Source organism: Cupressus sempervirens, chromosome 5, assembly GCF_028749045.1.
Source record: "Cupressus sempervirens isolate cs-2001-9-10 chromosome 5, ASM2874904v1, whole genome shotgun sequence".
In the NCBI taxonomy this organism is placed as follows: Eukaryota; Viridiplantae; Streptophyta; class Pinopsida; order Cupressales; family Cupressaceae; genus Cupressus; species Cupressus sempervirens.
This window is the reverse complement of record NC_143122.1, coordinates 380,228,730-380,243,743: the sequence shown is the minus strand read 5'-3', so window position 1 is coordinate 380,243,743 and position 15,014 is coordinate 380,228,730. Positions and strand designations below refer to the sequence as shown.

Sequence of the window (15,014 nt, the reverse complement as noted above, 5' to 3'; positions counted from 1 at the left end):
GGCAAGGCGTTACAAACTACCACTATATCATTTAGGGCATCAAATACCATTGTATGATTTAAGGTATCAAATACTACTCTATCTTTCCCTTTCTTTCTATTGCTAACTATGGCAATGAAAAACAGTTAGAAGATACATTCATTTTCATAATTCATATAAATGAAAGATTGAAATAACAATCCATCAGATAAACCTATCTCTTGCATATAAATATACTTTATGTTCAATTAGAAGATCAACCGATCTAACTGGTTACCAATTTCATTCATGAGAAATTGCTTTCATCAAAGGAATTAATTGATTTAGTGATGTAAATAAATCCATCATATCTTCTACTTGCAAAAACATCATAAAAGTAAAATACCTGTTACCAACAAATGTTTGAATGCATAATTCATCTTTGCCTGGTACTTGTTTTGGCATCTTGTGGAGAGGAGAAACATTGTTAGGGTCTTAACCTCCCAACCACATACCTTAACTTATCCCCATCCAATCTCATCCAAGAAAGGCCCTCCCTACCTAGAAATAGATGGGGAACACCATATCCTACAACTGAGCATCCTAGTATTAGAATATCAACTCACCCTTCGACTTGGCAACTAAGTATACTTGGACAATCATGAGCTAATGCTTAAGCAATTTACATTTAAAGATTCTTATCATTTATGGAATGACTAATCATATAGTTTCTTTCCTGCAGGGGAATCACTCCTCTTCACCCATTATCTAAGCCTCTTCTCCACCTTGGTGAGTCCTTGGAGTTTACCAAACTTCTTAAGATCCCTTCATACAATCTTATTAAATGTATTAACATATCATAAGTACAACATATACTACCACATACTTTAGTTTACTACTCATAAAAAAATAAAGCTTTCTAACAAGGATAAAGTTCACAAGATATGGATCGTATCATAATTTAAAGATCATTTATGGCCTTGAGTTTGACCCTCTGATATAAAACCCAATCAAACATTTATAAACTTTTTGGCTACTCATACAAAGGTATGAAAAACATAAACTATTGTAACAGAGAAAACATCACTTGAGCACAAGAGTTGTATAACTGAGTTCTTCCCAACTCTTCTAGCATAAGCCATAAGACTAGGCTACAGGACTGTATGGAGAGGGAGAAAGATACGAGAAAATAAAAAGAATGGGTGGAAAGTATTGCTCGCTCAGTGGAGATATCAAATGTATCTATGGAAATATCATAAGTACTACTCTGTGAATTTAGCAAATGATATGAGAGAGAGATATCTCCAAACCCACATCTGTGGTGATATATAATAGGAACTCTCAATTGGTTTTAAACAAGAACATTGATTATCAAGAAGATGTGATGTACATGGCCAATATTGGCCTCAAGAAACTCTTTAGATGCCAATTTAAAATTTAAAAGAAATACCCCGATACAAAGGTGGCATATACGCTCAATGAGATGGAGCCAAAATAAGGACTTAGAGATTATATTTCTCAAGATTTATAAACAAAAATATATTGGCATTGTTGGTCTAATTTTTTGCACCATAAATTTTCCCAATCTAGGTATAAAAAATCAAGTTTGAGTCCATTGCTAGAGGCTAGGGTTTCTGGTTTTTGGTGTTGCATTTTTATTACCCTTTGAAAATCTTTGTCAAACCCTAGGTCTTGTTACTTTTGAATTTATCCCAACGTGAAATCGTTTTTTAAAAGTGTGAATATCCCTTTCCTGCTTAAAATTTTTGTGAGTACCTTTTTTGAAGTCTTTCCCACCGTCTAATCTTGGTTAGATCTAAGACTATTGCGTCATCGTTATAAAAAAGTGTAAGGTTTTTTACCATAATGACATAGCAACTTTTAGGAAATGGAGTCACAATATTGTAAAGTGAAAATCAGCACCAAAGATGTGCATTGATTTGGAAAAGGTTTAGTCATGTGCTCTATCTTAGAGTTTTTAGTGTCAGAAAGGATGCACGTGGAGCAAGTTGCGGTTGGCGTCACCAGAAATCAAATTTTATGGTGGATCGCTATGTCACGACTGGTAATTCCTTATACCTCACCGGTGGCAATATGGTGCCTTGCCAAAAAATTAGGAAAGCGGCAACCTTTTGAAATTGATGGTGACAGCAAAAGTTCCCACGTAGTATTATAACCGTGCATATTGATTTCTCTAACAAAGGTATTGATTAACGTAATCATGATTGACAAAGTAGCTTTTCTCCCATCACCAAAGTTTTAACAGATCACCGAAGGTCGCTATGTCGTGACTAGAAAGGTAATGGATTTTGCCGATAATGACATAGCAACTCATTGAAAAACAATAATGCGGTGACAATTCCAAAAGGTGGGTCCCAGTGAATGCTTCGTCAGAAATGAGTCATGCACTCCCATGACATGGTGGCATCATGCTAAAGATGTATGTGTTGGAAACTTTGAATCCACCAGAGGTCACTATATCGTGACTAGAAAAGCTTTACACCTTGCCGGTAGCGATGTAGTGACTCACCTGAAAGTGTGAAATGTGGTGAGGTCCAGAAGACATGATGTCACCATACAGATTAAAATAGTAATATATATGCCAATGTGTCAGGATAGTAACAAGTCATCAAGAATGTGGACCCATGCCAAAGTCAAATCTTAGATGAACAATGATAATCGTTAGATCAAGGGTAGATCAATGATCGTTGCATAATCATTATGAAGAAGTGCTCGAAGTTTAAGGGTAGCGACATAGCGAGAAAAGCCAATGGATAGAAAACCCACCATTTTGTATTAAAAAATGAATTAATTTTCCTCTACTTGATCAAAGTGAGATCAACACTTGTCGCTATCTTGCATAGGCAATGTGCTCACTCTTTCTACATAGCAAGATAGTGACACGACAACACATGTCCTCGAGAACTTGTGGGCCCATTTTGAAGTGCCAACAATGAATTAAACATGCAGTTGGAGAATTTTCATTGGTTTGACTACTAGCATGTTAAGAAGAAGGTGAGTCAGCCCTATTTTCACTTCTGGATCGTAGGATTTTCTGAGATCAACGACACAAAATTGAAAAGGGAAGGTGGTGCCACTCTGTTTCCCTTGTAGTTCATTTATGAGGTTTGAAGGCTTCACATGCGAGAAAAAACAAAGTATATTGAAGAGGATCTCACCACTTTTATCTTACGTGAACAAGACTTCAAGTTATCTGAGTAGGAGAAATTACTGAGGTATTGTGTCGAGCTTGAGTAAAAGGTGAAGCAATTTCCCCATTGTTCGCGAGATAATTGCAGAATTACAGAGCAAACAAGCAGAAGGTCAAGTAAGTTCTTATATACAATAATCTCTATAGCATTTTAATTTCTGTGAAGCACAGTCAAAATGCCTCCAAAGAAGGTTTTCTCAAGGCAAGAGGACTATTTAGCTAGAAATATTCATGATGATTTGCTTGAATTGCTCCTTGAATCCACCACTGAAACTGTACAAGTTAAGAAGTTAACTTCCTTAAACCCTAGGCTAAAAATTGCATATGGATTATATGATAAGGGGAACTGGGTTAGGGATGCAAAAATTTCTTAGACTGGTCTTGCTTTGTTCAAGAAATGGTTTTCAGAGAGGAATCTATTTTCCCCACATGCCAACATTTGAAATTTTGATTTGGGAAAGTTAGTGGTTCTCAGTTTTTTTATGGACTATGACCTTCTTGAAGCCATTCCAAAAAATTATGACCAAGTAGTTAGAGTAATAAGAAGAATTGATGGTGTGCCTCTGGTTATAATTAGTCCTGAGGAAATTAGGGAGGTATTTCATCTAGAGCCATTGATAGATTATCATGTGCCTATTAATCTACAAGAATTAGAAAAGAAGTGCATATCAAAGAAGGATGTGATTAGGGGAGGTGCATTGAGGGCACATATTGGCATGATTGGGAATTTTCCAGTAATCACTGTAGCCTCTAGGGAACCTTTCAAGAAAGAATATTTCACTTCCAGGGTTGTAGAGACATAGAGGACTTTATGTCGAGTTTTTGGTGAGGACAAACAGAATGTCATAACCATCAGTATTATGTACATGATGGTTCAGATTGCTTCCTTTGGTGTGGATGTTATTTTTGAATTTGCCTTCTATTTAGTAGAGGAAATTCATACTGGCCTGGTAGGAATCGCAAAGGGAAAAGTGGAAAAGATTTTTGGCCATTATTCTTTGTTGATGCATATGTTCTTGTTTAAAGGAGTAACATATTTTGGTAAGGAAATGGACTTAAATAGAGAACAGGATGGAGAAGCACTGCCAGTCCAGTTATGGAGTGCAAACATGACCTAGGATGTAGAGAAGGCTAGCTTTGGTAGGTTTGATAGATACTTTGCGTCAAAGTTAAGATACCTCATATTAAGTGACAATCCCAAAGTGCCTAGGGCATTGATGAGTCTCATTAGGCCTATGGATAATCCTATTGGCTTGAAAGTTTCACATAATTGGAGAGATATTATCCCATACTCTATTTATACTATCATTAGGGTTTATGGTTTTAAAGGCACCCCTCATGTACTGCCCTACTAGGTGCCTTTAAAGATAGGAATGGCTGAATTTTTGTGGCAGCTAGGGGGACTAGAAGAAAGTTTTTTGATGGAGAATTTTTTTTGATAAATAGATCAAGAGGGTCAATATTCCCACTTGTATTGTAGCCCATCAATTTGTAATCACTAAAGGGGGTTGGATTTTTCTACATAAAATTTTGGATCAGTACAAAATGGCTACTTCTCATTCTCATTTTTGTAATACTAAGGGATTTTATAACTTGGCTTTAAGACATAGGATTAAGTTTGGCAAAATTGACCATGAATTTTATTACCCTGAGGATATCATAAGAAATGAGTTTTCCTTGCAGGAACAGGAAACTAAAAAACAAAAATGGAGAGTTTATTCAAGGATTCTATAATTTATACATTGTTTTGATAAATATCATAGTCCTCTAGATAATGTTGTAACCTAGACAGATAAGATTAAAAATTTCATGAATACTTTTCCTAAAATAATGGAGACTATGAATGAGAAGAAACAATTCTTTATTGATTCATACCCAGATAAGGCCAGGGAGGTCATGAGGAGGTTGGCATTCACTCCTAATGTAGGATCTGGACATTTGATTGTCCAAAAGAGGCCAGGTTATACCATAATTCAAAATAAAAAGGCCACTATGGATAAGGGTAAACAAATAATGGGATCCACCAATGTTGTCTTGGAAGAGAGACCTGAAGAGCCTTCTCCTAAGAGGTGGAGAATAATGAAGGAACAAGATCCTCATGTTGAGGAATATTCGCCTACTCAATCCCCTTTGCAAATTGGAGAAGAGCAACTCAATAGGGAACAGATTGAACAATTGGGGTCACAAGGAGATGTGTTTATTACTCAGGCATAATTGGATAAGGAAAACCCTCAAGAGCCTCATGTGCCAAGCCTTGAATTAATAGTGGCAAATTACAAAGGTAAGGAATTGGACCCTATCATAGAGCAAGCTAGTCATCAATTTTTATCAGATGATAGCTTTGTTAAATCTAGAGCTTTCCACCAATTTGCATGGAGGGCCAATATGGGTAAATTTGAAGATAAATGTAATAAGCTGAGAACAGAGCATCCGTGAATGGATGAAACTACCTTGCAAAATCATGTAAAAGAAGAAATGATGAAAGAATTTCAAAATATAAGCCCTAAAGAAGGAAGGCAGATGGTAAAAGCATCAAACATTTTATTGCTACCCAATTGGGACATAGCTGATGCTTTGGTTTTTAATTTTGTTTCTAATAAACTAGATTTGCAAGATTGGAATAAGAAAGAATTCACAGGTACTACATTCAGTGAAGACCAGGTTGCCTTAGTTATTTGGTCATTAAGGTCATTTGGATTGATGGGAAATATTATTGTAAGAAGAGTAGTTGATACTTCCCATGTGTAGGCTGCACATATGAATGTAGGGACATCTTAGTTTGTTTTGGCCACTGCTAAAAAGGAAGAAAAGGAAATGTTTGAACTACAGAGCAAGTATGAGACAATTTTGGAAGCTTATAATAAAGAGGTCTGAAAAAGGATTGAGTTAGAAAATAAGGTGTTGGGAAGGTCTTCTAGACCAAGGATTACATATCCTCACCCTCTAGTGGAACCTTTTAAATCCACTCCACTTATAGAGATCCCAGATACACCACAAAGACTTGAGTATTATACAGCTGAAGATTTTGAAGAGGAAAAGAGCAAGTTGTGGGCATTACATGTAGAGATGGAAGTGCAATATGAAGATAAACTGAGAAAGGCTCTAATGTATCTGGAAGATAAAATTGAATGGCCATTGTTTTATGATCAGTTGGCAAAAGTAATAAGCATATGGGAAGAATTGAAATCCCATGAAGAGATTTTGAAACCTATTGTCAACAAGTGGGGAAAGAGAAGGAAATAAATTACCTTTTTATGTTATTCTGTTATAAGGTATACACATGACCATATTGAAAAACATATGATATTGCTAATGATCTGTCAGATTTTGATGATAGAAGGGTTGCATTACAACTGAGAGTTGTTTCTTATCTAAGCAAGTATAAGAATGAGAAATTTGATTTCTTCCCTTGTGCTTTAGATAGAAAGAATAGATTAAAGAATAAGGATGAATGGTCCAAGGAATTGGATGAGCTATTTTGTTTGAGAATGAATAAGGTAATCAATGAAAAGGGCATGCTTGGTGGGCCACGACGATAGAGGAATTGGTGAAATTATTGTTATTCTTTGATTCTTTGAAACAAGATTTTATTAGTATTGATATGGAAGTCAAGTATGTGCTTAGGAAGCAACATGATGTTTTACAATTCAATTGGCCAGATGATATGTTGTTTGACAAGTGGATAGCAGATATTGCTTCTGATGAACAGTTGGAAGAAATTGATAGTGATCATTATGAAACACATGAAGATGAAATATAGATCATCGATTCACTTTCACCAATACTTGAAAAGGAAGAAGACAAGGAAGGGCAGTCATCTCATGTGAAATAAACAACGGATCAGATGGATGATGTTGCAGAAATGAAACCAAATGTAACTGTCACCTTGGTGGTACATGATGAGATGAGTGAAAATGCCAGGGTAGAGGTGAAGTTGCAAGAATCAAAGCCTGACACCTCATTGGCAAGTCTAATAGCTACATATGCCGAGGACTCAGAGTGAATAAAGACTAATCATGGGATTTGTAGCAGTTGAAGATGTAATAGAAGAAGGGTCTACCAAGAGAATATCATGATGTATTACCTTTTCGTTACATAAATTTTTGTCTTTTCCTATTGAGTAAAATGTAAATATCTTTGTGAAAGGACACCTGTCAATTCCTCTATGCCTGAAGCTTGTTGCATCTCACACTATATAAGTGAGAGTCCAAGGCTAGAGAAGGGTCTAAAAGTTGTATACTTTTTGTTTTTGTTCAAAATAGGTACAGTCAATCCAATTGTATGTAGATGTGTTGAGTTTATTGTTAAACATGTACTCTCTGATAATATACAAAAATGACAAAATCAAAAAGATATTCTGGGCTTCTCATTGAATTTCTATTGGTTATTGTATTAGTCATCTAAAAGGATAATACAAAAGGGTACTTGCACCAGATTTGTGACACCAATTTCTATCTCCATTTCATGAGTTTGTTTATTTTGAGGTCATTTGAATAAGGTTTAATTGATCGAATGTAGTCTGGATGGGTTGTATATTGGTCCTATTGTTGCTTTTAATTCAAGGAATTATATAAATGCTTCAGTAAATCAATAGAGTTTGTGAGTTTATGAAATGGATAATTCATAAGAATGGGAATGGGTGATTACAATTGATAGATTCATTTACAAGTTACTTGAATTAGATCTCCTGCCAATAGTCAATCTTTTTCCCAATGGATAAGGCACTAGTCATATAAGTCAAAAGTGAGTAAGGGTAAATTTTGTCACTACATATCAAATTAATTATAAAATCAAAATCATTTTGTTCATGAATGCTGGTCATCACTCATTTACATCTAGTTTCTGAGTCTTAGGTAGTTGCTAGTTCAAGAATATTTGTGAACCTTGGGAGATTTATTACCAGACCTTCTTGTGAGGGATGTATATAAATCTAAAAATATTTAGGAATTGGATGAATTGTGTATGTGTTTGAAGATAGAAGATGAGAATCAGAATGAAACTAAGATAATTGTCATACAACAATTTGCTTTGAATCATCCCTAGGTATACTCACCTTGGTTTTGTAGAGCCTAAAGAGTAGAAAACCATCCTTGGTTTTTGAAGTTAGATCCAAATGGTTTGCACATGTAATTTTTAATAGGAATTGGCTTATCATTAGGTTATGTGAGTATTATCACTTTGGTATTGAGCATTTTTTTTTTTGGTAGTTTCAAACACCAACAAGCATTATGGTATTGTTCCATCTCTATTTTTACTTACATGTTTATGTACATGTGCATATATTTTAATTATATATTTATTTAATATATAATATTGATATATGCACATATACATATACATGTATGTGCAAGTATGGATGTCATAATAATATGGTGTCAATATACTTAGGAGACTCCATTACAAATCAAAGGTAACAATTTAAATTATTAAACAAAATGCTTAATGTTTTCTTTTTATGTCTTATGAATCAACCAGGTAGCTCATGGTTGTCCCGCATACACTCTTACTTGCCTAGCCATTTACCCATAGCCAAGGTGGTTCAGGACTTGTACCTATTTGCCCAATGATGGTGGTGCCACCCATGTCCAATTCCTTTATGGCAATGCTTCTCCCCCTTTGACATGCTCCTACAAGGAAATTCCCCACAATTATACCATATTCCTCAACAAGTCAATATTAATAAACCATCATAATGACTAACCACCAATTCACTTCCTTGATGAATAACCAATTTTCCAAAATTTCAAGATAACAATATAATGGCATCATAACTATTAACTAACATGTCATCTTCATATGAGATTATAATGATTACCCATCTTACCATTTCACAAGATCATAACTAATTTTACCTATCAATTGACTTCACTTGAAAACTCAAAAATTATATGAACATTTTAAATTGAGCCAAAAATTGGGATGTAACATACCCTTCCCCTTTGTGTTTCATCGTCCTCGATGAACTCTGCAACTTTAAACACTAAGAGGATATTCCAAATATATGTTATATATATAGCATCATGAAATCATTTCATTTCAAATTTGAATCAAAATCTAAGTCATGATAAAAATTAAGGTCTATCATTCCCTTATTTCAATGCTTTCAAATAAATACTTGCTTGATATCATAAAATAAAAAATGAATACACACTCACCTGAGTTCACTCTATCAAAATTGTGGTTACATCAACATCACTTTGAGTTGATTATGTTTTAGGATATTCTTTTTCATGTTCTTGTCATACTCATGTAGACACTCATAATATCTTTGTGTCAATTCTCATTTTGATATCTCATATAAGAGAATTTTTAGTGTTCAATAATTGAGAGTAAGATAATCATTCAACATTTTTAATTCCTTAACTAACATGTTCTAGATCACAACTTGATCACAGAATTAAAATCACTTCTACATACCATCTAGCATATGGTACTCATTAATGAGTAGATCATCCTTCTAAACTCACAAGCCACCTGAAATAGTTAGTGGATCCATGTTTTTGTTTATGTAACCATATGTAACCTCGACCTTCATGACCATCTTACCATAATAAAATATCATTTGAATAATCATTCCATGATAGAAATATAATTCATCTCAAAAACAATATAAATAGCTCAGTATGTCTTGATATTTCATTACCATATAAGATCAATATCTCATGTGTATATATAATAATGTGCCAAAAAGTTAAAACATGTTATGATATGAAAGATCATCATACCTACAATCAAAACCATAGAGGTTATGATAGGCATGGTACCACACTATTCATATTCCAATCTCCTAGCACTTTGACTTCATGCCCACACACAATTCCTGAGATAGGGTATGGCCCTGATGTTCATTTGTTCTACCCATCAAATTTAGATTGTATCTTAGACCATGAGTCCCATCTATCCACAAAGTCTTACATTTTCATGGAACTCCACCTTTCATGAAAATATTCCCTAGCTCAACCCATCCTTGGATCATAAATTAATTATAAGCATCTAAAAAAATTACATAGGGTTCTTATCGAGTAGATCATCTAGGCTTGCTCGCCAATTGCCTGTAAATGTTTAGGAATTTACCTTTCCCATTCATGTGACCTAGGCTTTCATGCCCATCTTATCACTGTAATGCTTCAAGGAAAACTCAAGTCAAACAAAAGTTACATCTATAAATAAGCATTACTAGTTTTAGTTAAGTGTGCTCACTCCTACTAGAGCACAAAATGACATTCTTGTCATTTAATCAATATTAGAAAGGATTATCCTTTTAAGTTAAAGAATTCTCAAAATCATGGTTCACAATTTTATTTTCCCTTCAATTCAAGTCCAAAAATGGTTAACAAAATACTAACTACCATTTCATATGAATATGAATGTAATTGCAATAGTATAATGTTGAAAACATGCAACTGAAAAGAAATATCTAGTCACCATCAAGGTTTAGATAACACTGCATCAAGGTTATAGTAACCGGTTTGTATTATGCAAGCCTCAACATTTGGACCTAGTTTAATCTTCTCATTCTCTACTAATAATGGCCCTCCCTCTTAGGATAAGGCACATGTAACATTTTAGTCCTACCATCCGAGTATCTTGGTGTCAGAGTGTCCACTTAGCAATAGAAAAGGTTGAGGATACACCTCCACCAATCTTCTCCCTATCAACTGGCATCACTGAGCTCTTAATGATCCATTTAGGCATGTGTGCCTTTAATCTACCTTGGCCAAGGATTTAGATGGGCAAATGAACAACCTGATCACCACTGCTCGACTTGCCACTCATGTCATTTTTCCTTAGTTCTGATTCATTTTTATGATTTCGCAAATTTATTCATCTATCCATTTCATAAGGACTACACCATCATCTCAGCACTTCCCAGCTATTCTAGATGATTCCCTGGTGTGATATTTCTAGCTTTGATTGTAAAATATTTAGTTATCTAAAATAAATCTCTTTCAACATTACATTATCAGTTTATCTAAAACAATGTTGAGCCCAAGGTTTAGTGTCGGACCCAGAGCTCTAATACCATATGTAACAGCCACTTTTCCTGGGTCTTAACTAACAAATTATCATATAAAAGAAATATAATTAATACTTTATATTCATAGGAAGATAGTTATAACAGTTATGTTCATGTGAGTAAGATTAATGGTTACAATCAATTAAATAGAAATTCATAACTAGCAATTGAAGACACTATCCATAAATTTATCAAGGAATTTAAAATTTGCATATCTTAGAATTCAAAATTGAAATCCATCTAGGGATGCTTCTACAAAACCTAGGTTGGTCCATAAATACTGCTTAGGAACAAATAGATATATTACTTTATTGAAATGACAAATACCATCAAATACCACTATATCATTTAGGGCATAAAATACCAATCTATTAATTAGGGCATCATATACCATTGTATCATTTAGGGCATCAAATACCATTGTATCATTTAGGGCATCAAATACCATTGTATCAATTAAGGCATCAAATACCACTATATCATTTAGGTGTCAACTATCACTGTATCATTTAGGGCATCAAATACCATTGTATCATTTAGGGACTCAAATACTACTCTATTTTTCCCTTTCTTTCTATTGCTAACTATGGCAATGACAAACAATTAGAAGATACGTTCATTTTCACAATTCACATAAATGAAAGACAAAAATTACAATCCATCAGATAAACCTATCTCTTGCATACAGATATACTTCATGTTCAGTTGGAAGAACAACCAATCTAACTAGTTACCAATTACATTGACAAGAAATGGCTTTCATCAAAGGAATTAACTAATTCAATGATATTAATCAATCCATCATATCTTCTACATGTGAAAATGTCGTAAAAGTAAAATACCTATTACTAGCAAATGTTTGAATTCCTAACTCATCTTTGTCTGGTGCATGTCTTGGCATCTTGTGGAGAGGGGAAGCATTGTAAGGGGCTTGACCTCCCAACCATGGACCTTAACATATTGACAGAGAGGGAAGCAATCAATCCATCATAATCTATATGTATGCTTGATGTTTTCTTAATAGACACTAAAATAAGAGACTCACCACCTTTTCTCATTCCAAAACAATAACATTGTTTACTTGATATAATGATATTTTTTTTAATAATAAACTCACCAACCCTTACATTTCAAATATCCACAAACCTTCTTCTATTGAGCCATCCAACAACTTTAAACATAGAAGAAACACACACCCAATATAATCAACCCGAATACATTCATGAATACATGATAACATGAAACTTAATAATAATAAAGATGCCAAAACAAACCATCTATATTGTGGCTATCGGGCTCATAACTATCTTTTCTCCTTTCCTAAATTGTGTCGCCACCTTCTTCACAATTAGATGTATTCATGAAACAACAAAGAAACATTATGTTTCTTCCCTCAATGCTCTATATCCATTTGATCCAACAGGACTGCCACCTTTTTCATTTTCCACAATCCACCATTCACATCATTGTCATGTTAACATTTCCTCCTTGTTGTTGGCGTCTACATTCAGATGGTCACTCTCTCTTATCAAATGGCTTCGTGCCGATATTTACAAGTTTGATCTAATAAACCATCACCCTATCTCCATAATAATCAAGTTCTTCATGCTTGAATGCTACCACTTTTAGCATGCATCAAAGTCACCCTTTTGCTATCAAGTTATCACCACAATCCTGAGACCTGTCGTGATTGGCTTTTTTCTCATCATCACTATTGAGCTCTCCATTTACAAGCCATACATTGATGCCACCACCCTTTGCTACCATCTCCCAACATCATCTGATGGCCTTCATCCTATTACAGATCATAAAGTAAGAACTTTCTATTGATTGTGGTCTCTTATAACTAAATCCTCTACCACTCAACCATTTCTCTCTCCTATGCAATCACTATCAAAAATTGATAGCTATGAGAAATATAAAGGAATAAATATTTTAATTCAAAACACTCATAGTAGATAGAAGGATAGACATGAACTCAAATCATTAATTTTATTAACTAAAATATTCATCTCAAAACATTCTACATTCATGGCTCTCTAGCTAATCCTTTTTACTGTACTTGTTCACCAAGAAGAATAACTATCAAAATACACTCTAGCCCTTCTCTATAGTTTTAGATTACAATGGTGTATCTCTTTATAATAAGAATTTCTTGGGGTAGTTGTTTGGGATAGTTATAAAACTGCCCACTTACCCAATTACATTTAATATTTAACATAATGTGTAAGCTACACCCAAGAATACATGAATGGTAATTAACTTAACCATTACAATATACTTTTTGACTCTAGATAGTGATTTTAATGGGATTCCAAGGTGACTTAAACTATCAAATATGAGAGTGGAGGTGGTGCTCCTACACCATACTCCCAAGCTTTAAAATCTTCCCTGTCCTCATAGAAATACATTGGTCAGAATATGGTATCTTCGCCTCTACATCATCACTGAATTGATGCCTCCTCTACTTTCTTATCTCTTTCAATTGTGACTCCTATCCATGGAGTTTATACTGGTCACCTTCGATGGTGCTTCAGCTATCTACACAATCCACTCATCCATGTCACCTCTATCCCTCACCCAGTATCATGCCTCTCTCCCCAAGACTGTTGGTACCTATTTTCCCAGTGATGATGGTGTCCCCCATGCCCAATTCCTTTTAGTAAATGCTTCCCCCTTTTTGACATGCTCCTTTAAGGAAGTTTCCCACAATTATACCATATTCCTCAACAAGTTAGTATTTAGAAACCATCATAACAACTAACCACCAATTCACTTCCATGATGAATAAACAATTTTCCAAAATTTCAAGATAACAATATAATGGCATCATAATGAATAACTAACATGTCATCTTCATATGAAATTATAGTGATTACTCATCTTATCATTTCACAAGATCATAACTAATTTTACCTATCAACTAACTTCACATGAAACCTCATATGAACATTTTAAATTGAGCCAAAAATTGGGATGTAACAAAAGCAGTTTCCTTATACAGTGCTCCACATGTGAACCTATGAGACTAAGTGTGTATTTTATCTATGGTTCTCTCTCAACGTGATCATCCAACTCTAAAAAATAATCATAGACCATTGGCATTTATCCTCGGGCCATACTAAATCAAGGTCAATTTTTGTGTCTAATTTTGATTTAAAAAATTAGTGACATGGCCAATGGAAGTTGCATAGATCCTCACATGAAGTGTAGCAATGTTGAGCCATTGGCCACCCATTTGTTTCATCATTCTTTTGTTCAATGTGTTTTATTTCCCTCTTACACTGGAACCTTTTTTTTTCTATGTTCAATCCCAAGTGAATAAAAACTCTTTTAGATGAATGAAAGGCTGAAAGGAATGAGTAAGACGATAACTTGCATGTAGGAACATAAGGGTTCTTGAGGGTTTGGGTATAACCAATAAGTTAACTCAAGGAAGGCATCCTTATATCATTTCAAATGATAATCTTTCCTAATATCACTATTCTTCTTACTATGTCACATGGTAACCAAAGGAAGGCATCCTTATACATATCATGACAGAGTCATTTTATAGTAACCTATCACCCATAGCCAATGCCATATACTTTGTATACTTAATGTTGTTAATCTACATTTCTTGAATTGTGAATTTTTCCCTGGTAAAATTCTCTCCATGATGAAGAGTGCAAAATAGATACTGAAAATCCATGGCTAAATGATCCTTACCATCCTTCAAATAGACCCATATGGGTAATTTTCGTAAAAAAATTGACATGTATGCCCTACTTGTAGTGGTTATTCGTGCATTATATATACATTGGTGCATCCTTTAAACATATGGATGAG

At 34.4% G+C, this 15,014-nt stretch overlaps 1 pseudogene; it reads right to left on the bottom strand.

The window, feature by feature from the left end:
* The window catches only part of LOC149556359 (uncharacterized), a 42,273-nt pseudogene extending 27,662 nt beyond the window's left edge, over positions 1-14,611 (bottom strand).
* Between the last annotated feature and the right edge of the window lie 403 nt (positions 14,612-15,014).